The sequence below is a fragment of the Artemia sp. Qi Xiang Cuo genome, chromosome 14 (genome assembly GCF_049724085.1).
Source record: "Artemia sp. Qi Xiang Cuo chromosome 14, ASM4972408v1, whole genome shotgun sequence".
Lineage (NCBI taxonomy): Eukaryota > Metazoa > Arthropoda > Branchiopoda > Anostraca > Artemiidae > Artemia > Artemia sp. Qi Xiang Cuo.
Genome location: NC_142807.1, coordinates 30575209 through 30600048, shown reverse-complemented (window position 1 = coordinate 30600048; position 24840 = coordinate 30575209). Strand labels below are relative to the sequence as shown.

The 24840-nt window shown below is 34.7% G+C and overlaps 1 protein-coding gene across 3 annotated transcripts in view; it reads right to left on the bottom strand.

The window, feature by feature from the left end:
- Window positions 1-24840, bottom strand: part of mdy (diacylglycerol O-acyltransferase) — a 180090-nt gene extending 155250 nt beyond the window's left edge. The window contains exon 1 of one of the 3 annotated variants that reach the window (XM_089100065.1): window positions 24685-24840. The gene's annotated coding sequence lies outside the window, so the exon portion shown is untranslated. Of the gene's footprint in view, window positions 1-10274; window positions 10421-24684 lie in introns of those variants that run through there. The other 2 variants (XM_089100066.1, XM_089100067.1) reach the window with 2 other exon arrangements.

The following is a 24840-nucleotide window of genomic DNA, read 5'->3' as shown; positions in this document are numbered from 1 at the left end:
GAGAATGTAACAGTGACAAGGTAAAGCACAACAAAACACTACTGAAATATTCCAACTCTTGCATTTCAATGAAATAAATTACAAATGAACAATGAAAATCAATAGAATGTAACTGTGACAAGGTAAACCACTACAAGACACAACTGAAATATTCGAATTCTTACATTTCACGAAAGGAATTCAAAATTAAATTTGTAAAATAAAGAGAATGTAACTGTAACAAGGTAAAGCACGACAAAACACTACTGAAATATTCCAACTCTTGCATTTCAATGAAAGAAATTCAAAATGAACTATGAAAATCAACATAATGTAATTGTGACAAGGTAAAGCACAACAAAACACTTGAAATATTCCAACTCTTGCATTTCACGACAGAAATTCAAAATGAACTTCGAAAAATCAAGAGAATGTAACTGTGACAAGGTAAAGCACAACAAAACACTACTGAAATATTCCACCTCTTGCATTTAAATGAAAGAAATTCAAATCTACCTATAAAAATTAACAGAATGTAACTGTGACAAGGTAAAGCACAACAAAACACTACTGAAATATTGCAACTCTTGCATTTCAATGAAAGAAATTCAAAATGAACTATGAAAATCAACAGAATGTAACTGTGACAAGGTAAAGCACAACAAAACACTACTGAAATATTCTAACTCTTGCATTTCACGACTGAAATTCAAAATGAACTTTGAAAAATCATGAGAATGTAGCTGTGACTAGGTAAACCACGACAAGACACTACTGAAATATTCCAATTCTTGCATTTCACTAGAGAAATTCAAAATTAACTTTGAAAAATTAAGAAAATGTAACTGTGACAAGGTAAAGCACAACAAAACACTATTGAAATATTCCAACTCTTGCATTTCAATGAAATAAATTCAAAATGAACTATTAAAATCAACAGAATGTAACTGTGACAATGTAAAGCACAACAAAACACTACTGAAATATTCCAACTCTTGCATTTCACGACAGAAATTCAAAATGAACTTCGAAAAATCAAGAGAATGTAACTGTGACAAGGTAAAGCACAACAAGTCACTACTGAAATATTCCAACTCTTGCATTTCAATGAAAGAAATTCAAAATGAACTAAAGCTGTGGATTTCCACCATTCAGGCTGGTGGACTAAGACCCCAATACTGAGCTAGTGGATTTCCACCATTCAGGCTGGTGGACTAAGACCCCAATACTGAGCAAGTGGATTTCCACCATTCAGGCTGGTGGACTAAGATCCCAATTCTGAGCTAGTGTATTTCCACCGTTCAGGCTGGTGGACTGGGACTCCAATTCTGAGCTAGTGGATTTCCACCATTCAGGCTGGTGGACTAAGACCCTAATACTGAGCTAGTGGATTTCCACCATTCAGGCTGGTGGACTAAGACCCCAATTTTCCAACTCTTGCATTTCACGACAGAAATTCAAAATGAACTTCGAAAAATGAAGAGAATGTAACTGTGACAAGGTAAAGTACAACAAAATACTACTAAAATATTCCAACTCTTGCATTTCAATGAAAGAAATTCAAAATGAACTATGAAAATCAACAGAATGTAACTGTGACAAGGTAAAGCACAACAAAACACTACTGAAATATTCCAACTCTTCCATTTCAAGACAGAAATTCAAAATAAACTTCGAAAAATCAAGAGAATGTAACTGTGACAAGGTAAAGCACAACAAGTCACTACTGAAATATTCCAACTCTTGCATTTCAATGAAAGAAATCCAAAATGAACTTTGAAAAATCATGAGAATGTAGCTATGACAAGGTAAACCACGACAAGACACAACTGAAATATTCCAATTCTTGCACTTCGCGAAAGAAATTGAAAATGAACTTTGAAAAATTAAGAGGATGTAACTGTGACAAGGTAAAGCACAACAAAACACTACTGAAATATTCCGACTCTTGCATTTCAATGAAAGAAATTTAAAATGAACCATGAAAATCAACAGAATGTAACTGTGACAAGGTAAAGCACAACAAAACACTACTGAAATATTCCAAATCTTGCATTTCACGACTGAAATTCAAAATGAACTTCGAAAAATCAAGAGAATGTAACTGTGACAAGGTAAAGCACAACAAGTCACTACTGAAATATTCCAACTCTTGCATTTCAACGAAAGAAATCCAAAATGAACTATGAAAAATCATGAGAATGTAGCTGTGACAAGGTAAACCACGACAATACACTACTGAAATATTCCAATTCTTGCATTTCGCGAAAGCAATTCAAAATGAACTTTGAAAAATTAAGAGAATGTAACTGTGACAAGGTAAAGCACAACAAAACACTACTGAAATATTCCAACTCTTGCATTTCAATGAAAGAAATTCAAAATGAACTATGAAAATCAACAGAATGTAACTGTGACAAGGTAAAGCACAACAAAACACTACTGAAATATTCCAACTCTTGCATTTTACGACAGAAATTCAAAATGAACTTCGAAAAATCAGGAGAATGTAACTATGACAAGGTAAAGCACAACAAGTCACTACTGAAATATTCCAACTCTTGCATTTTACGACAGAAATTCAAAATGAACTTCGAAAAATCAAGAGAATGTAACAGTGACAAGGTAAAGCACAACAAGTCACTACTGAAATATTCCAAATCTAGCATTTCACGACAGAAATTCAAAATGAACTTTGAAAAATCATGAGAATGTAGCAGTGACAAGGTAAACCACGACAAGACACTACTGAAATATTCCAATTCTTGCATTTCACGAAAGAAATTCAAAATGAACTTTGAAAAATTAAGAGAATGTAACTGTGACAAGGTAAAGCACAACAAAACACTACTGAAATATTCCAACTCTTGCATTTCAATGAAAGAAATTCAAAATGAACTATGAAAATCAACAGAATGTAACTGTGACAAGGTAAAGCACAACAAAACACTACTGAAATATTCCAACTCTTGCATTTCACGACAGAAATTCAAAATGAACTTCGAAAAATCAAGAGAATGTAACTGTGACAAGGTAAAGCACAACAAGTCACTACTGAAATATTCTAACTCTTGCATTTCAACGAAAGAAATTCAAAATGAACTTTGAAAAATTAAGAGAATGTAACTGTCACAAGGTAAAGCACAACAAAACACTACTGAAATATTCCAACTCTTGCATTTCAATTAAATAAATTCAAAATGAATTATGAAAATCAACAGAATGTAACTGTGACAAGGTAAAGCACAACAAAACACTACTGAAATATTCCAACTCTTGCATTTCAATGAAAGAAATTCAAAATGAACTATCAAAATCAACAGAATGTAACTGTGACAAGGTAAACCACAACAAAACACTACTGAAATATTCCAACTCTTGCACTTCACGACTGAAATTCAAAATGAACTTCGAAAAATCAAGAGAATGTATCTGTGACAAGGTAAAGTACAACATGTCACTACTGAAATATTCCAACTCTTGCATTTCAACGAAAGAAATCCAAAATGAACTTTGAAAAATCATGAGAATGTAGCTGTGACAAGGTAAACCACGACAATAAACTAGTGAAATATTCCAATTCTTGCATTTCGCGAAAGAAATTCAAAATGAACTTTGAAAAATTAAGAGAATTTAGCTGTGACAAGGTAAAGCGCAACAAGACACTACTGAAATATTCCAACTCTTAAATTTCAATGAAATAAATTCAAAATGAACTATGAAAATCAACAGAATGTAACTGTGAAAAGGTAAAGCACAACAAAACACTACTGAAATATTCCAACTCTTGCATTTTACGACAGAAATTCAAAATGAACTTCGTAAAATCAAGAGCATGTAACTGTGACAAGGTAAAGCACAACAATTCACTACTGAAATATTCCAACTCTTGCATTTTACGACAGAAATTCAAAATGAACTTCGAAAAATCAAGAGAATGTAACTGTGACAAGATAAAGCACAACAAGTCACTACTGAAATATTCCAACTCTTGCATTTCACGACAGAAATTCAAAATAAATTTTGAAAAATCATGAGAATGTAGCTGTGACAAGTTAAAACACGACAAGACACAACTGAAATATTCCAATTCTTGCATTTCACGAAAGAAATTCAAAATGAACTTTGAAAAATTAAGAGAATGTAACTGTGACAAGGTAAAGCACAACAAAACACTACTGAAATATTCCAACTCTTGCATTTCAATTAAATAAATTCAAAATTAATTATTAAAATCAAGAGAATGTAACTGTGACAAGGTAAAGCACAACAAAACACTACTGAAATATTCCAACTCTTGCATTTCAATGAAATAAATTCAAAATGAACTATGAAAATTAACAGAATGTAACTGTGACAAGGTAAAGCACAACAAAACACTAATGAAATATTCCAACTCTTGCACTTCACGACTGAAATTCAAAATGAACTTCGAAAAATCAAGAGAATGTAACTGTGACAAGGTAAAGCACAACAAGTCACTACTGAAATATTCCAACTCTTGCATTTCAACGAAAGAAATCCAAAATGAACTTTGAAAAATCATGAGAATGTAGCTGTGACAAGGTAAACCACGACAATAAACTAGTGAAATATTCCAATTCTTGCATTTCGCGAAAGAAATTCAAAATGAACTTTGAAAAATTAAGAGAATGTAACTGTGACAAGGTAAAGCACAACAAAACACTACTGAAATATTCCAACTCTTATATTTCAATGAAAGAAATTCAAAATGAACTATGAAAATCAACAGAATGTAACTGTGTCAAGGTAAATCATAACAAAACACTACTAAAATATTCTAACTCTTGCATTACACGACATAAATTCAAAATGAACTTCGTAAAATCAAGAGCATGTAACTGTGACAAGGTAAAGCACAACAAGTCACTACTGAAATATTCCAACTCTTGCATTTTACGACAGAAATTAAAAATGAACTTCGAAAAATCAAGAGAATGTAACTGTGACAAGGTAAAGCAGAACAAGACACTACTGAAATATTCCAACTCTTGCATTTCACGACAGAAATTAAAAATGAACTTTGAAAAATCATGAGAATGTATCTGTTACAAGGTAAACCACTACAAGACACTACTGAAATATTCCAATTCTTGCATTTCACGAAAGAAATTCAAAATGAACTTTGAAAAATTAAGAGAATGTAACTGTGACAAGGTAAAGCACAACAAAACACTACTGAAATATTCCAACTCTTGCATTTCAATGAAAGAAATTCAAAATGAACTATGAAAATCAACAGAATGTATCTGTGACAATGTAAACCACAACAACACACTATTGAAATATTCCAAATCTTTAACTTCATGAAAGAAATTCAAAATGAACTTCGTAAAATTAAGAGAATGTAACCGTGACAAGGTAAAGCACAACAAGTCACTACTGAAATATTCAAACTCTTGCATTTAAGCGATAGAAATCCAAAATGAACTTTGAAAAATTAAGAGAATGTAACTGTGACAAGGTAAAGCACAACAAAACACAACTGAAATATTCTAACTCTTGTATTTAAATGAAAAAAATTTAAAATTAATTATGAAAATCAACAGAATGTAACTGTGACAAGGAAAAGCACAACAAAACACTACTGAAAAATTCCAACTCTTGCATTTCACGACAGAAATTCAAAATGAACTTCGAAAAATCATGAGAATTTAACTGCCAAACTCTGGCAAGGTAAAGCACAACAAAACACTACTAAAATATTCCAACTCTTGCATTTCAATGAAAGAAATTCAAAATGAACTATGAAAATCAACAGAATGTAACTGTGACAAGGTAAAGCACAACAAAACACTACTGAAATATTCCAACTCTTGCGTTTCAATGAAAGAAATTCAAAATGAACTTTCTGAGTATTTTTGGTTTTATCTACAAAATTGACCCCCCACCGCTCCTGCCCCGCAGAAATGGCGGAACGAAGGGTCGTTGAGCCTTCCCCTTGAGGCAGATCCCGTTTATTTTCGATTCTGAGTATTTTTGGTTTTCCCTCCAAAATTGACCCCTCCCCTCCCTGCCCTCAGAAATGGAGGAACGAAGGGAACGTTAGATTTCCTCTTAGAATTATTTAAACTAAATACTTACCCCCGCCTCTCACAGAAAGTTCAGAAAGACGCAAAAGCCTTATTTATAGTCGACTCTCGTGGAATTCAAGCCCCATTTAACTCAACCCCCGTACAACTGAACCCTCCATGTAACTGAACCCCTGTATAACCGAAACCCTGTAAAACTGAACCCTCGTGCTACTGAACCCTCGTGCAGCACGACCCAATTTAACTAAACCCCCGTGTAACTGTACCCCTTTAACTGAACCCTCGTGCAACTCAAGCCCCATTTAACTCAACCCCCCGTGCAACGGAACCCTCCATGTAACTGAACCCCTGTATAACCGAAACCCTGTACAACTGAACCCCCATGCTACTGAACTCTCGTGCTACTGAACCCTCGTACAGCTCGACCCAATTTAACTAAACCCCCGTGTAACTGTACCCCCTTTAACTGAAACCTCGTGCAACTCAACCCTCCATGCAACCCATCTCCCTCAAAACACTGTTCAGCCATTTCTTGTTATTTTTTTTTTTCTAAACTATTTTAAATTGACAATACTCTCCAAAACATCACTTGTGTATTATACAGTACACAATCACCCCATCTCCTCCAATTCGCAAATCCCATTACCCCTTTTTTTTTCAAATGTTAATCAAACATTTCCGATTCGTCGTTATGCATTTTTCAAAGACTGATGTTGTTTCAAATTTATAACAAATTACCTGAGTTAACAACTCCTTCTGGGTTACCTTAACTGCTAATCAGTTTAATCCTTTTTTTCTCCACTGATACAATCCAATCACTAATTAGAATCATTCACACTCCTATTATTCAAAACATTCATTAATATTGTTCATTGTCTACGTAAATTAAGTTATAGGCAATACTGGTTTAGAAAAACTAGAATAGTGACATAATTTCATAATCCTTTTTTTCTCCACCTTCATACAATCAAATCACTAATTAGAATCATTCACACTCCTATTATTCAAAACATTAATTAATATCGTTCATTGTCTACGTAAATTAAGTTATAGGCCCTACTGGTTAAGAGAAATTAGAATAGTGACATAATTTCACTTTATCGACCCTCAAATTCCATTATGTGGGGGAGCTCTGAATCTCTTTGAAAAGGTGTAGAGCTTCTATAGAATAACGTAGAAATTCCTAGGGGCGTTGGCAAATCCAGACGACACATACTACTGACTTGTGATTATTCAATACTCTTTTAGATTTAGAGAGGAGTCTCAAATGATCCGACGACTGTCCCAAATCAAATCATAGTAAGTATGTATTTCAACCATGATGTTTGATTTCCATCGAAGTTTTTAACGATATTTAAAATCATTATTTACAGTTATGAGACTAAAAGTAAGAATTTTATGGCATATTTGTAAGCAACCTCTTGGTCAAATTCCCCCAATTCAACCTATTTTCAAAACAAATATTTCATAGAAAAATTCCCGTAGAACAGTGGGCATATTTTGTTAAACTAAGAAACGTATAAATATTTGAGTTTATGCACTTACAATCCTGGGATTCTCTCACCTTCAAACATGAAAAAATGAAAATGAAAAATTTGCTGCATTTCTTGTAACTCTCAATTGTCAAGGGATCATTTTTTAGGAAGGTTTCAAATTGTCCTAAACCAAAACACAGTATACGCATAATTCTCACAGAAGTTTTTTATTAACGGCTCTGAATTGAAGGATTCTTTGATCAGCATAAATAAATAAACAAGTTTTTTTTTCAAGTGAAAGTAATGAGCAGCATTAAAACTTGAAACGAACAGAAATTATTACATATAAAGAACAAGGTATTGACGAGGGGCGACCCCCCCCCCCATATACGTAATAGTTTCTGTTCATTTGAAGTTTTAATGTTGCTCTATAATTTCAGTTGAAAAATATTTTTTTATTTGATTTTTGATCGTTTTTTAAATAATGCTGTGGAGTCTGGCTCTCCTCCATGAAAATTCCCTTCCCATATGAAAAATTTCTCCATGGAAGGTTCTTCCCACATAACAACCCCCCCCCCCCACACACCAGAAACTCCCCTGACAACTTCTGTACACTTTGCAATAACCAATACTACTCGTATATACAAAACAATGGACAAAGTTCATAAGTTGCAGCCCTTCCCCCGGGAACTGTCGGAGGTAAGTTATCCTCAAAGACAAAGGTATTATATTTTTTGACTATGCTGAACAAAATGGCTATCTCAAAATTCTGATCAGGTGACTTTTGAAGAAAAATGAGCAAGGGAGGGGGGGGCTAGCTGCCCTCCAAAATTTTTGGTCATTTAAAACGGGCACTAGGACTTTTGATTTTCGATCAAATAAGCTCTCTCCCGATCTTCCCGTCTTCGGGGTGATCATATCGATCTCCCGTTCGATATGATCACCCCCGTTAAAAAAAAAAAAAAAATTAACACGCATCCGTGATTTTTCTTCTGACAAAAAATGCGAAATTCCACAATTGTACATAGGAGCTTAAAACCTCTACAGTAGGGTTTCTGGTATGCTTAATCTGATGGAGGGATTTTCATTCAGATCATTTGATGTTTTGGGGGTGTTCCCCCCCCCCGGTTTTCAAAAAATTGGGAAAATTTTTCAGGCTCGTTACTTTTGATGGGTACCATTAAATTTGATAAATCTAACATATTTTGACCAAGCATCAAAATTTGATTTATTTAATGTATCTATTGTTATCAAGACTCTGTTTTTTAAGCTTTCGGTTACTATTGAGCCGCATCGCTCCTTACTAGTTCGTTACCAGGAACTGTTCGATAATTTTGATCTGTGAAACTAGAGTACCTAAGACTTGGGGTCATAGTCCCATTCCCCCTGGCTCCCAACCTAATAAGTAGAGACATGCTACAGTTATTTTGACGGGTGATCATTCAGGGATTATTTAAAGAGTGTCAACACACCACCCAAAGCAGAACCCTGAAGCCCAAACGAAATCCAATCTCCACCTTCATAAATAAATACATTGGCAGATGTTTTCAACTACCGTTAGTATTTAAGGGTTCATCATTAAAAACGTTTTTAATAAGTCGCCAATCACAAATGTAGGAACTCAAATGGTAATATGAACGATCAAAAATAAGACACAACATCTAGCTTAAAGAATCTCTCATCTTCTTCATTGCAAAGTGAATATGGAAACATGAATTCCAAAATCGAAACCACCATGACACAGATTAGAAAATTTGAATGGTTCTGGTTTCAGCGCGACATAACGTATCAACCTTTCAACTTTAATCTATTTATGAAAATTCCGTTCTAAATGATTAATTTGCATTCAATAAAGTTTTGCCCTTTGGGCAGCACATATCAAGTTACCCCAGCTTTGTCCTTTGTCTTGGGAGCAATCAATTGACTTTGGTGAAAGTTAAACATGACTTATGAAATATGTAACTAACCTGATCTGATGTTGGACGTCTCTATTGTAGTACTAGATTTTTACTTGCAACCAACAACCTCAAAATCCTTAAATGCCAGTTAGGTGAAAATGAAAATTATATACGAAATAACTATTTAATGTGTTTTCATCTTGGACTCTAATATTAGATTCATATCTGTGTTCAACAGACCAAGAAATCCTTAAATACCAAATTAAGTGGAATAGTTTTAAATGGCAATTCCAAAGAGATTGGTTAAAAATTAGTTCAAACAGTTCGTTTCTTGTGTAGAATTCACTTTAAATAAATTCGTATTTTATTTTACCGTCTGGAAAAGTCACTTCAACTGTCAAAAGATGAAATACGACTTCTCTAGATAAAATTGCCCAAACATTTGCAGCGCTTTCCGAACTGCTGCATAACAAGCAGTTCCTCTTCAGCGAATACGCAAGGACGTCATTTCCAAATGGTTTAGACTGCTGTTCTATGAATTCTTAAGTCGAAGTGCCCAAGAGAAATATTGTGGTCGTCCTGTACCCGGTATAATAAATAGCCTATGCACCAAATAGTTTGTACCAAGTAAAAAATATCAAAACAAACCAAAAAAAAGGAGCTAGAAGTGAAAATAAATATCGAAAGTTTCAAGCCAGGTCAAACAAATATCTAAGAATTTTCAAATAATAGAATTTTAAGAATTAATCTTTACTCACACCTCCCCTACCCCCCCCCCCTCCCTTAAGAAAAAAATAAACATCAAGTACCAAATTGTAAGATGTTTAGAGAAAACTTCAGATTTTTTTGAAAAAAAGATATTTTCAAACCTTTGTCGTCTTTACGATAAAATGGTTGAAGGCTTGCTACCACCTTGGCACAAGTTCCACTTAAACTCATTTTGGAAAAACGTCATAGGCAATATGTCCATATTGATTAGGTCTATAGCACTAAATAATGAAGTAAAACAATATTAGCAGTATACTGTACTGGACAACACTCATTTGATTTGTACAATCAATTCGTACTTACACCTAATTACTAGTAAAATATTATGTAATAAATGAAGTTTTAGAGCAACTAATGTTAGCACTTACCAGGAACTGGTTAAACTTGAAATAACTCAAATGTTCTTTTAGGTTTGTTAAACCCTATCTACGAAAATGGAACTGTCAAGTTACGTAGCCTGTAAATACACTACCAAACGTAACAAGGCATCCTTATGAAGCTTCAAAAGAAACTTGAAGTATTCTTCTACGTACTTAAACTATTGTTAAATCTTATATAGGAAAAATGAAGTGTCACGTCATGAAATACTAAATGCCACTGTTTTTCAAAACAAAGCCATTCAGACTTTATCAAACAGTTCGTGGTAACGAACTGTAAGCAAGGAGTGACACGGCTCAATAGTAATCGAAACTCTAAAAAAGAAATTTTGATACCAAAAGGTACATCGAAAGAATTGGATTTTTAGGCTGATCTTAAATATATAAGTTTCATTAAGTTTTGTTTCATTTGTTCAGTATGGTCGAAAAATATAATAACTATGTCTTTGAGGATGACTTAATCCCCCGCAGTCCCCGTGGGAAGGGCTGCAAGTTTTGAACTTTGCCCAATGTTTACACATAGTATTGGTTATTGGGAAGTATACAGACATTTTCAGGGGGGATTTTTCTGGTAGCGGGGGGGGGGGTCAGGGGTTATGTGGGAGAATCTCTGGAAGTTTTCATGGGGGAAGGGACATTGCTATGAAGGAAGCGTCAGATTTTCCAGTATTATTTAAAAAACGATCAGAAATTAAATAAAAGAGACCAGTTTTTTCAGCTGAAAGCAAGGAGCAACATCAAAACTTAAAGCGAACGGAAATTATTACGTATATGAGCGGGTTCGTCCCCCAGTAAATACCTCGCTGATTACGCTAAGTTTTTTTTAGTACTTTCATAAGAGCTATTTATTCTAATTAAACGGCCTTTGGGATTAAGGGGTCATTCTTAGAGAATTGGAACAAAATTCGAACCTTAGCGTAAAGAGCGAGGTAATGACTAGGGGGCGGACCCCCTAATATACGTAATAAAAATATATGAATATTGAAGTTCGTAACGTAAGTTAATACGTCAGTTACGTATACTTGTTATGTATCTTTTGTTTTTGCTCATGTTTGGTTTAATAGAGTTCTTTACTTTTCTTTGAAAAACTTATCTTGTGGAAAAAGTTTTTTTTAATTAATTTCTGTTCGTTTTATATTGACATAGACTTTTCAGGGAAAAAGAAAATAATTCTTTAAATCTTTTGTTACGTATATTTGTTACTATTAAAAACGTTCGTAAATAAATTCTAAAGTTCTAGTTCTCTTTTTAAGTAATTAAAGAAATTGGAGGGCATCTAGGCCCCCTCCTCCACCCCCTTTCCTCAAAATCGCCCGATAAAATTTTGAAATAGCCATTTAGCCAAAAAAAATCTAAGATTAATATGCAAATTTCGTTTTAATTAGTCATGTACGGTGAGCCAAAATCAAAACCTGCATTAATTAAAAAACGTTCAGAAATTAAATAACAAAAACAGGTTTTTTTAACTGAAAGTAAGGAGCGATATTAAAACTTAAAACGAACAGAAATTACTCCGTATATGAATGGGGCTGTCCCCTCCTCAACGCCTCGGTCTTTACGCTAAAGTTTGACGCTTTCTCACAACTCTATTTTTTAAAACAATAAAAAACTTTAGCGTAAAGAGCGAGGCGTTGATGAGGGGACAGCCAACAGAAGTCCCTGTTATCTCTGCAACAGCGTTTAAGCAGGTTACAGCCGAGCTTACGAGCCTTGAGCAAGCGATTTCGCTAGTTTCTGCCAAGATAGATTCGTGCAATCTGAACTTTCCTCAATTACCTGTGATTAGCCAACCTGCTGCGTGTGATACGCATACTACAATTTTGATCTCCGATCCCCTGCTTAAGCATGGTGACCCGCTAAAGCAAAAATCAATAATAGACTCAATTTCTGGTCATCAGCTGTTGACCAGTGTGCGAGCGAATGAAAAGCGGTGGACGGTGAATATTTAGAGATCTGCAGCTGAGGATTTTTGCAAATCAGAAAAAGAAGCTCTACCTGGTTCTAGTGTGAAAGTTTTATCTAAAAAACACACTGGTGTTATTCAAGAAGTCCCGTCTGATTTTGACCTTGAAATGCTACCGAACCAGTTTCGTATAATCGGGTCTAGTCGATTTGGAAAAAGCAAATCGGTTAAGCTTGAATTTGCAGACGCGATTACTAAAGGATCATTTCTGCGAAACGGTGTGAAGATTGGGTAGGAAAACATCCGTGTTTATGAGTTCAAGCAATTGCCAAAGTGTTGCTTCAAGTGTCATTCCCCTGGGCACTTGGAAAGTGCATGTACTAGTAGCATTCCTAAGTGCCCTCGTTGTGCTGGACCGCATTTATCTACGAACAGTGATCGTTGTACGGAATCTCCGAAATGTGCCAATTGTTGAGGATCTCATCCTTCTTACAGCCTACGATTCCCTGTGATTAAGAAGACCACTGATAAGGTCTATTCTCAGAAATGAATCCGGATTTAAGTATAGTCTCATTTAATATTAATGGAACGAGAGGCAAGGACTTTTTATTGATGATCTGTATGTTAATTACGACGTTGTTTGTCTCCAAGAACATTTACTGACCGCCTTAGCAAAAATTTTCTGAGACCAAACAGTGATCACGTTGTTTTTGTGCGTCCAACTAAAATTACGCGTGGCCGCCATTCTGGCGGCTTAGCTTGTGTTTTTAAGAAAAATGTTTCTGGTGCGAGTCCTGTGCTTTTCCAATCAGATGATACTTTTCTTGCGGTGTGTCTTGGTAATATTGTATTAATTAATGTGTATCTGCCATATAATGATCGTTCCATTCGTTTACTTCAGAATTTCTCTTGTGCTTGTAATAGTCTTAAAACTTTAATTCAAAAGATATCGGATAACGGGTTGCATTTTGTTATTGCTGGTGATGTTAATACCGATCTGGTTTCTGATAATGTAAGTAATGATCAGGTTCTTGATTCTCTCCCGGCTTATAAAATTGTTCGGAAGTCCCATGATTATAAGTATATTCACCAATCAGGTAGTAAATCAGACATTGAGCACGTTATTTGTTCTGCAGCTCTTGTCTGCTCGCCAGTTACAGTTCATTTTGACGAGCAAGATCTTGATCACCTTCCGCTGTCTTTTTGCTTATCAAAGTCTGTTGTTTGTTCTGGGAGTATATCTAAGAGTCGTGGTTTACGTTCTAAATGGTTTTATAAGCCTGATTGGAATGATGCGAATTTTTCTGTTTATCTTACAACATTGGCTTCACTTCTAAGTACGATTTATGTTCCGTATGAGCTTTTGCAGAGTTGTCAGAATTTTATTTATGCTAAATATGAAATAGACCGATATTATCATTATATCCTCTCCGCTATAAAAGAAGCTGAAAAAATTTCTGTCCCAGTAAAGAGAATCCGAAAGAATAGTCAAAAGCTTCTTTGGTCACTTGAGCCTAACCTTAAGGCCTGTGAACATAAAGTTATGGCTAAAAGTTTGGACAGAATGTGGTTAACTTAGGTCTGGTAATGTTTTACTTATTGAACCGAAAACTAAATTAGAGTTTAAGAAGTATCTAAAAAGTGTCCGATACCGAGGGCTTGATTTTCCATCTTCGCCTAAAGATTGGAGGAAAGTAAATAATTCAAGTAAAACAGACGATTATGATGTAAGTAATAATGCTATTCCACCTAGTTCTTGTCATGCATATTATTTGAAGATTCTCTCCGTTTTGAATTATTCTGTTCATAGAAAGTTTGGTGAAGCGTTTGTTAAAATGGTCCCTAGATTTCTAAGTCAGCGCTTTGTTCTGCCTATATCGCGTTGTGAAGTTTTGAATGTTTTGAATCATCTTAAGTCGAAATCTATTGATGCTGATGGTATCTCTAAAAAGCATCTAACTCCCCAATGTGCTGAACTTGTGTCACATCTTGCGCTTTTGTCTCAAATGTGCTTGGCATCTTCTGTCGTCCCGGCAAGCTTTTTGAATGGCAGCATGACTTCAATTTTAAAAGAGGTAAACTGCCAACAGATTGCTCTTCTTACCGTCTAGTTTCTGTTTCTTGCAATATTAGCAAGGTGTTCGAGTATATTCTTTTACCTAATCTAACTCAAAATACTTCTTTCTTTCGGGAAAATCGACTTGGTTTCAGATCTGGTGAGGGGTGCCAACATGCTCATTCGAGGAGTAAGGCAGGGAGGTGTTTTATCACCAACCTTTTTCAAAATTTGTATTTCTACTGTTCTGGAAGGGATCTCGGGCCCTTATATTTCTGGTTCTACTGATATTTCATACATTGCCTATGCTGATGACATTCTGTTGATTAGCCGTACTAAATCTGCTCTTTCTGCGATGGTTTCTTTAGTTTCTCAGTCTTTCCTAAATATTGGTCTAGCCCTGAATCTTTACAAGTGTGAATTCTTATCTTATAATCTGTCTTCGTCTACTCCTCTGGTATTTAATGAATTTTCTGTACTTTCTGTCTCTTCCTTTCGGTGGCTTGGTATTACTGTTTCTAATTCTCTAGCTCTCTTTCGTAAAGAGATTGTTGCTGATTGAGTAAGAAAAATTCAGTTCAGTTATTCAAACATTGTAGCAAACCGTGGAAAATATAACAGAATAGCTCTTGGGCGCTTATTCTCGACTTTTTCTGATCATTCTGTGCTTTATTTTTCGGGTGTTCATTCTGTTCTTAAGCTAAAGGATTTAATTTAAATAAGATTAAAGTCACATATTTCAAATTTTGCAAATTTCTTCTTTCTCTACCGCCATGGACTAGAAATCGGTATCTAGTTAAAAATTTCTATGTTACGGATGTAACTCAAAAGCTCGGTGACCTACACAAAAAGCTTTCTTCTGATGCATTTTGTAATATTGGCCCTGACCACGGTCTCTTACAGTTCTTTTTTTAGTTTAATTTAATTGCTAGTGTTTGTTGCTGTTCTTTTTTCTTTTTCTTTTTTATTATTATGTTTATACTCCACTTGTACTACTTGTTGTCTTGTAGTTGTGGGTAATAAATGATTGATTGATTGATTGATAGATGTGAAAATGGGCAAAGGCTGGTAAACATTGCTTTGATGAATCATGTTGTTGTAACCAACACCATATTTCACCGAAATCCAAACCCTATATTGATGTGGCATTCCAACGACGGTACTACTATCGCGAAAATTGACTTCATTTTCGTCCATCAATGTTGGGGAATTTCAGCAATAGACTCACGCTCTTATAAAGGTGCAGACATAGGCTCAAAATCGGAGTCTGATCACAAGCTAGGCATTGCAGAAATCCTACTTCGTCTTGCATCTCAGAAAAAGAATAAACCAAAAGCCCGAATCGACATTGTATGCAGCAAGATATAAGATTTCGGCGAACTTTAAAGATAGAGCTAACGAACCGTGTTGATGCCCTAAACTTGAATGCAGGAGGAAAACCGTTACCCTGACCAAAAATATTCCAAACAGTGATGACAGAGACCACTGAAGAAATCCTAGGCAGAACAAGTGAAACGACAGCATTGAATTACCACCAGAACCCTCAGTCGAAAAGGAGATGAAAACGATGACAGGACTCCCGCTAGATTTTTTGTGAAAAATATGAACTTTATGAACTTTCGACCACAAAAATATGAACTTTATGAATTTCTGATTGCGCTTTTTATGAACCAATTATGAAGCTAAGCGACATATGCACCTCAGATACTGTCCGTAAGCACAAAAAGCGACAGTTGGTGTTTTCAAAACTGGTGGACATATTCTTCTTGTTTTTTGTTATTGCTTTTTCATAAGTTTTTCAACACAACAGTGCAAAATACACCACTCTACTTGTTCCTTTTGGCAAAATACGACCAAATTAAGGACGACTTTCGTTTGTTTACCCTGTTCTAAATCAGATCAAACTCTCTGGCTGCATTGTCTTCTTCGCCCATCTTCCAACTCAAACCTTGATCATACATTGTGCAAGGCTTATTTCTACAAAGTCTATGATATCTATGGCGTTTTTCAACTCCTCGAAGAACTTGTCTCTTCTTTCTTTCAACTAACTTCTTCTCAATCAAATATTTTTCCAAGTGTTCAATACCGTAATCTTCTTCTCAGATAACATCCTTTTTTTCCTCTTCTCTTGCCTTCTTCTCTTTTTCTTCTTTCTTTTTGGACTCCTCTTCAGCCTGTCTAGATTGCTCAGCTTCAAGGTACAGTTTATAGCTCTGGCATGCATTTTGCCCCAAATTCAACAGCTTTCTGATAATAGGGACTAACTCGGGCCTGTTCTCAAACTTCTTTAGAGCGTCAGATCCATCCTGACCAGAAAAAATCACGTTCAACATCAGCATTCCCATGCGACATGCAGAGAGCTGCTTTTACTATCTTTGAAACAAGGGGATATTTTGTCTGCCCTTGATGGTTTTCAGACTAGAAACTGAGTTTTATAAAACATCAACCATTGATGAAGTCAATGTCTTAGGCAAACTCGATTCCAGCTGGAGCAAGTCCCATTCGTCACTGGAAGCTTCAGTATTCACACGGAAAGGCATAAATCCAACGATTTTCACAAAGTCGCTTGTTCTTGTCTCCGGATTCGAATCATCCAGCTGCAGGCATCAGAAATTCTGATTTGCACTTTGACCAAGTGATTTCTCTTCAAAATGCCGGCAAGCGGCAGGGTAAGCAGTTCTGGCACCACTCCTGAAGTTCAGAGCATCAACTTTTTGTATCTTTGACAGGCATTCTTCCATGACGTCACTACATGCTACTTTATTGGATGCAAAAAAAAATCTCCACTTGAACGGGAGAGCTCAGAAAAAGTTTTTTTTTCTTCTGAATATCAGTCAAAGAACTTTGCTTGACAAAATGGCTGGTGGTCATCATTACTAGTCGACGCATTTCGTCAAACAGAATGTGGATAGGTGGTTCTTCAAGTTGAAACAACTCTGTGAACTGAGCAAATAGCTTTCCGAAAGATATGACAAAGAGGACTAATGCATTGGTTGTGGTACACTCGACAAGACTACTAGATATCTCTTGGTATCCACTGGACTTCATCAATTCTGGTCTTTTCTTAGGGATGAATTTTAGAAAAACTCATCAATACCATCCCATTGCTCATCAAGCCTCTCAGCTGAAACAACAAGAGTTAGTCATCGACTTGGCAAATTTTTCAGAAAACGATGTGGAGAAAGCTCCACATCTTCACAAAAATACAGTGTTAGCCTGAGAAGTTTTAAATAAAACTCTTGCACATTTTCTTTGCTTGTCCTTTTTCATAGGCAGTGCAATAGCGCCGCCTAAGTAAAGAACGTTTTTGGCAAAATGTATAATTTTTTTTTTTTTTTTTTTTTTTTTTTTTGGTTTCTTGGTCTTAGACCAGGGTACTTTGTATCAAAGGAGTTGTTGTAGAAACTTCGAAAAGGGCTCATTCGATTGGAAATTGAAGTGGCTTGTGCCCTTTTTAATAGTTGAAAGTGATTGGAAGGCAACTAACACCCATTCCAAGTCCACCATTTCCCGAATCACATCCAATCAAAATTTTGAGATAGCCTCTTTGTTCAGCGTAGTTGATTTCCAGATAGAAATTATGTTTTTGAGGAGGAAACTTGCATACAGCTCTCGGGGCAAGGGTTGTAAGCTATACCCTGGGGGTATATAAGATTTTATAGAAAGCGCTGTCGTAGAAACTTCAAAAAAGGCTCGTTCAATTGGAAATTCAAAGGGCTATTGCCCTTTTTAATAGTTGAAAGTGATTGGAGGGCAACTAACCCCCCTCTCATGCCCACATTTTCTCCAAACACATCCAATCAAAATTTTGAGATAGCCATTTTATTCAATGTAGTGAAAAGTTCTGGAAATCAAGTCTTTGAGGCTGACATCCCCCCCCCCCGCGCCGCCCTCAGGGCAAAGGTTATAAGTTTATGCCCTGGGGGAATATAAGGTTTTTTATAGAAAGCGTTGTCGTAGAAACTTCAAAAATGGCTCATTTGATATAAATTTAAATGGCTAGTGCCCATTTTAATAGTCGAAAGTGATTAGAAGGCAACTAACACCCCTTCCACGCCCACCATTTATCCGAACATATCCAATCAAAATTTAGAGATAGCCATTTTGTTCAAAGTAGTTATAAGATCCTGAAAGTATATATAAGAGGAGGACACTCCCCCCCACGGCCCTCAGTGTAAGGGTTGTAAGCTATGCCCTGGGGGCATATAAGGTTTTGTATTGAAAGCTTTGTCATAGAAACTTGAAAAAGGGCTCATCCGATTGGAAATTCAAAGGGCTAGTACCCTTTTTAATAATCGAAAGTGATTGAAAGGCAACTAACACCCATTCCACGCCAACCCTTTATCCAAACATATCCAATCAAAATTTATAAATAGCCATTTTGTTCAAAGTAGTTGAAAGGTCCTGAAATTATATCTAAGAGGAGGACACTCCCCCCGCGGCCCTCAGGGTAAGGTATGTAAGCTATGTCCTGGGGGCATATAAGGTTTTTATTGAAAGCTTTGTTGTAGAAACTTGAAAAAGGGCTCATCTGATTGGAAATTCAAAGGGCTAGTGCCCTTTTTAATAGTCGAAAGTAATTTGAGGGGAAATTATGTCTTTGAGGATGACAATCCCCACACAGCCCTCAGGTCAAGGGTTTCAGGTTATGCCCTGGGGGCATATAAGGTTTTTATAGAAAGCGTTGTCATAGAAACTTCAAAAAAGGGCTCATTCTATTGGAAATTGAAATGGCTAGTGCCCTTTTTCATAGTCGGATGTGATTGGAGGGCAACTAACCCCCCTCTCATGCCCACCATTTCCCCAAACACATCGAATCAAAATTTGAGATAGGCATTTTGTTTAACGTAGTTGAAAGTTTTGGAAATTAGGTCTTTGAGGATGACAACCCCTCACAGCCCTCAGGGCAAGGGTTGTAATTTATGCCCTGGGGGCATATAAGGTATTTATAGAAAGCGTCGTGATTAAATCAAAATGCACTGTGTTAATGCTAATTCCCAATAATGCATCTCAGCAGTATCCCAAGAACGACTGAGGGCATTATGTTCAAACTGTTGGGGCTACTTCTGCTCTTAAAACTTAACCAAATCAAAATAGTGTAAGTGTATCCAAGCTATCAAAGAAAGTAAACAGATTTTTTTTGCAAAACTATTTGTGTCCAGATTTTTAAAAGGGTGTATGTTGTTAAAAATTGCTGAAAATTTTTCTCCAGCAAGCAAATAGCCAGCCAAACTATAAAGTCTTAAAAAAAAAAGATTTAAAGCATTATTTTCTTTTTTTCTGAAAAGACTATGTCAATATAAAACGAACAGAAATTAATTAAAAAAGCTTTTTCCACAAAATAAGTTTTTGAAAGAAAAGTAAAGAACCCCATTAAACCAAAAATGAGCAAAAATAAAATCAAATAATCTACCAAGCGTAAAACTACCACAATCAACATCAATAAATAAATGAAACCCAAAACGAACAGAAATTACAATAAATAACCAAGTCAAACTCAAAACGAGCAAAAATTAACATGAGTAGGGCTCAAAACCTCTATGCCTTCCCAAGGCCAGAACATAATTTGCACTTTACTGAAAAAAATACAAATGAATGTGCATTGTCAGTGTAATATACATATACTGATATTTAGTAATCAAAATGTTAATATTATTTGATTTATTAAAGTTATAAAAGTAAAAACATTTATATTTTTTCAGTAAAGTGCAAATTATGTTCTGGCCTTGGGAAGGCATAGGGGTTTTGAGCCCTACTCATGTTAATTTTTGCTCGTTTTGAGTTGGACTTGGTTATTTATTGTAATTAATTTAAAAAACTTTTTCCACAAAATAAGTTTTTCAAAGAAAAGTAAAGAACTCCATTAAACAAAAAATGAGCAAAAATGAAATGGTGTTTGAACTATTAGGGCCCTTCGTATCGAAGGATTTGTCATAGTAACTTGGAAAAGGGCTCATTCGATTGAAAATAGAAAAAGGGCTAATGCCCTTTTTAATAGTCAAAACTCATTGGAAGTGAATTGGTCCCCCTGCAGCGCCCACCCTTCCATTTGCCCATTGTGTTTGAAAACTAAATGTTGCCTTAAGATTAAATCAAAATGCACTGTGTTAATGCTACTTCCGAATAAGGCATCTCAGCAGTATCCTAACAACAACTGAGGGTATTATGTTCAAACTTTTGGGGCTACTTCTGCTCTTAAAATTTAACCAAATCAAAATAGTGTAAGTGTATCCAAGCTATCAAAGAAAGTAAACAGATTTTTTTTGCGAATGGTATCAAGTAGAGGAGGTATGAAACTAAATTAAACACTACTATTTATGTCCAAATTTTTAAAAGGGTGTATGTTGAAAAACTTTCTGACAATTTTTCTCCGGCATACAAATAGCAGGCCAAACTATAAAGTCTTAAAAAAACAAAAAGATTTAAAGAATTATTTTCTTAATCACTGAAAGAGATTGATTAAAAAAAACTTTTTCCACAAAATAAGTTTTTTAAAGAAAAGTAAAGAACTCCATTAAACAAAAAATGAGCAAAACGAAAATCAATTAATCTAACAAGTGTGAAACTACCATAAATCAGCATCGATAAATAAATGAAACCCAAAACGAACAGAAATTACAATAAATAACCAAGTCAAACTCAAAACGAGCAAAAATTAACATGAGTAGGGCTTAAAACCTCTATGCCTTCCCAAGGCCAGAACATAATGTGCTCTTTGCTGAAAAAAATACAAATGAATGAGCATTGTAAGTGTAACTGACATATGCTGATATTTAGGAATCAAAATATTGATATTTCTTGACTTGTTAGAGTTATACAAACATTTAAATTTTTTTAGTAAAGCGCTTATTTTGCTCTGGCCTTGGGAAAGCATGGGGGTTTTGAGCCCTACTCATATTAATTTCTGCTCGTTTTGAGTTGGACTTAGTTATTTATTGTAATTAATTAAAAAAACTTTTTCCACAAAATAAGTTTTTCAAAGAAAATTAAATAACTCCATTAAACAAAAATGAGCAAAAATAAAAGAAAATAATCTACCAAGCGGGAAACTACCACAAATCAGAATTGATAAATAAATCAAACCAAAAACGAACAGAAATTACAACAATTAACTGAGTCAAACTCAAAACGAGCAGAAATTAACATAAGTTGGGCACAAAACCCCTTTTGGGTTCCCCATTGGGATTTTCAAAAAAAAAAACCTTTGGGATTTTAAAAAAAAATTAAAGAACTCCATTAAACCAAAAATGAACAAAAATAGAATGAAATAATTTACCAAGCACACAACTACCACAAATCAGTATCAATAAATAAATGAAACTCAAAACAAACAGAAATTCAAATAACTCAAACTCAAGACGAGCAGGAATTAATCTGAGTACGGTTCTAAACCCTATGTTTTCTAAAAGCCAGAATACAATTTGTACTTTACTGAAAACAAATTATTTTAAATATTTTCACTTTTATAAATTTAAGAAATCAAAAATTAATCAAGATTTTAAGGAATAAAAAATAATGTGACAATGTGGCATTGTCACATTTAAGGAATAAATGAGACTGCGCATTTTTTTTTAGTAAAGTACAAATTTTATTCTGGCTTTATATTCTGGCAAATTATATACTTAATATTATTAGAAGTCTGTGACACCAATGAGTTTAACATGTTTCATTAGCATTTTGGGTGGGATAGGAATTCCACGCTAGTTTGGGAGGGGTTCAGAGAGAATATTTTGTATTTTACAGCTTAGGATCTATTTGAAAGAAAACATGTATAAAATTTACTAAGAGAGGGTGTACTTCAAATTTATTCAATGATAAATGAATTAGGGTGTTGTGATCAACCAAGTCAAATGCTTAAAATATGAACACAGCACAAGGCCAAGCAGCAGTTCCTCAGATGACAGAAAAGTCTAGCATCTAGCATAAAAACAGTAAAACTGCAATAAAAAACAACTTAAAAAAAAATTTATGCTATATATTATTACAAATAATGATCAACAAAATCTCTTGTTGTTGAGAAAGTACCCATAAATTTGACAATAATGTTTTGTCAGAGGACCCTTGAATTTTGAAACCAATTGTTTTTTATCTGTTTTACATGTTCAGTGAAGTTTTGACAGTCACCTTTATGTTGACTGGGCCTGTTGCTGTCTGTCAAAATTTTGACAAGGTCATCACAAGATATTCTCAAAAGAAATGAATATCATAATTCAATAAACCCAATATCTACATTTGAATTTGGCTGAAGGAACATTTTTAGTCTGTGTAGTATTCCACTACATCAGACAGGAATTTTTGACACTTGGAGCATAGTTTTATCAATGTAATATTAGCTGTCATTTTAACTTAATTTTATCAAGAAAAAGCCAATATGGCCACATTTTAGAGAAGATCATATGTATCTTGATGCATTGGTACTTATCCCAATTTTTTTTTTTTTTTTTAAAAAAATAACCAAGTAATGACAGTTTGAACATTACATAGCTTAAAAAATGTTGGGAGCTCATTTTGTGTCAAAACAGTCCATGTTTTTAATTGTCAAAATATAACAAAGGCTTCAAGAAATGGTGTTCCAAGTCACCACTAAGCAGAGCTATCCTGTTTTGAAGGAAAATTTCAACAGTGGTTCCAAAATTGCACAGTTGAATCATCAGTGCCTTTACCCCATATTTACCTTTTTCCAGGACATCATTGAGAGTCTTAATACTTTCCTGAGAATTTTGGTTAATCTCTAAACTCACTAATGAGATAGCCTAGCTAAGAAATAGACAGTCTAGGCTACCTTCAGAATCACAATTTCATCCTGAATCCAAATATAACATTCACTTGCATCAGAAATAAAATTCAAAATCCCCCCCCCCCCTGTCCTCTAATGTACAAACTAACAGTAGACTATATATGCATCAAATTCTTTATAAATTGCTCTTTTTCAAATTGATGCACCCTGAACTGCAAATATGACTTGACCTCTCCATAAGCAATTCTTTTCATCAAATTAATGATTTACATTGCATTAGTGTTTCCTAATAGTTTTGGACATAGTCTATCCAATGAAAATATATGAGATCATTATGGGGGAAGTGTGTTGCTAGACTAGGGTAAAAAATCAGTATGCAATTAAGCAAAATTATGTAAAACTTAAAACCCTCACACCTTGTTACCAAATAAGAACTAAGCAGGATTGTATAGGCTATATCAATGAATAGTTACAAATCTAAGCTATGCATCAATATGGTTATTATTAAAATTATTAAAGATCAAAAACTTGAAATTAGGCTATTACTCAATCAACTTAGCCTACCTAGAAGGACCAGTAAATTTCCATAATTGCTTCTGGGGCTAATTGCAGTAATTTTTTTGGTAAATATTTACCAAATTATATTATTGAGTTGCAACTAAAGTGAATATACCACTTGATGCCTTTTTTTATGCTCTTTACAAATATAATAATCATTTTTGTCTGAAATGAATTTTAGCCCCCCACCCCTATATATACCAATTAAGGGTATATATTTGCACATTAGGGAGTTGGGAGTAATTTTAATTCTGATGTAAATGAGAGGTAAGTTTAAACTTTCCCCCACCCCCTAATGTGCAAATATATACCCTGAATCGGTATATATAGGCCTAGTGGTGGGGGCTAAAATTCATTTCCAATAGAAATGATTATTATATTTGTAAAGAGCATAAAAAAAGCATCAAGTGGTAGGCCTATAGGCCTATTCACTTTAGTTGTAAGTCAATAGTCCTAATATGATTTGGTAAAAATTTACCATTTTTTTGTTATTCATATTATTGACTTATGAATAAAGTAAACATACCACTTGATGCCTTTTTCTATGCTCTTTCCAAATATAATAGCCTAATGATTTCTGTAGGAAATGAATTTTATCCTCACCCCTATATATACCAATTCAGGGCATATATTTTCACATTAGGGGGGGGGGGGGAGGAGGGGTAATTTTATTTCTAATGTAAATGATAGGTAAGTTTGAACTCCCCCCCCCCTAGTGTTGTATAGGCCTATGGAAAGTGTTTTTGGGGAATGGAACAGTGTTAAGCCTGGTCTTTTGTTATTATAGTGGTTCCTTTACAAGAGTTCTAATATCCATGATGTTACCGACTTGAAGAAAAGCCTAGTAATAGAAAAATAAAATAAGAATATTAGAGCTTACTTTTCTAATAATAAACTGCAGTTCTTCTTCTTCTATTTATAAAGGCGGGCTTTTCAGTAAAACTATTTAGCCCTTTTCCTTTTGCTTCACTCTGAGGGCTACAGGGCTAATGGCTTGATTGCCTCATATTTATTCGATATTTTCATATATCATTCA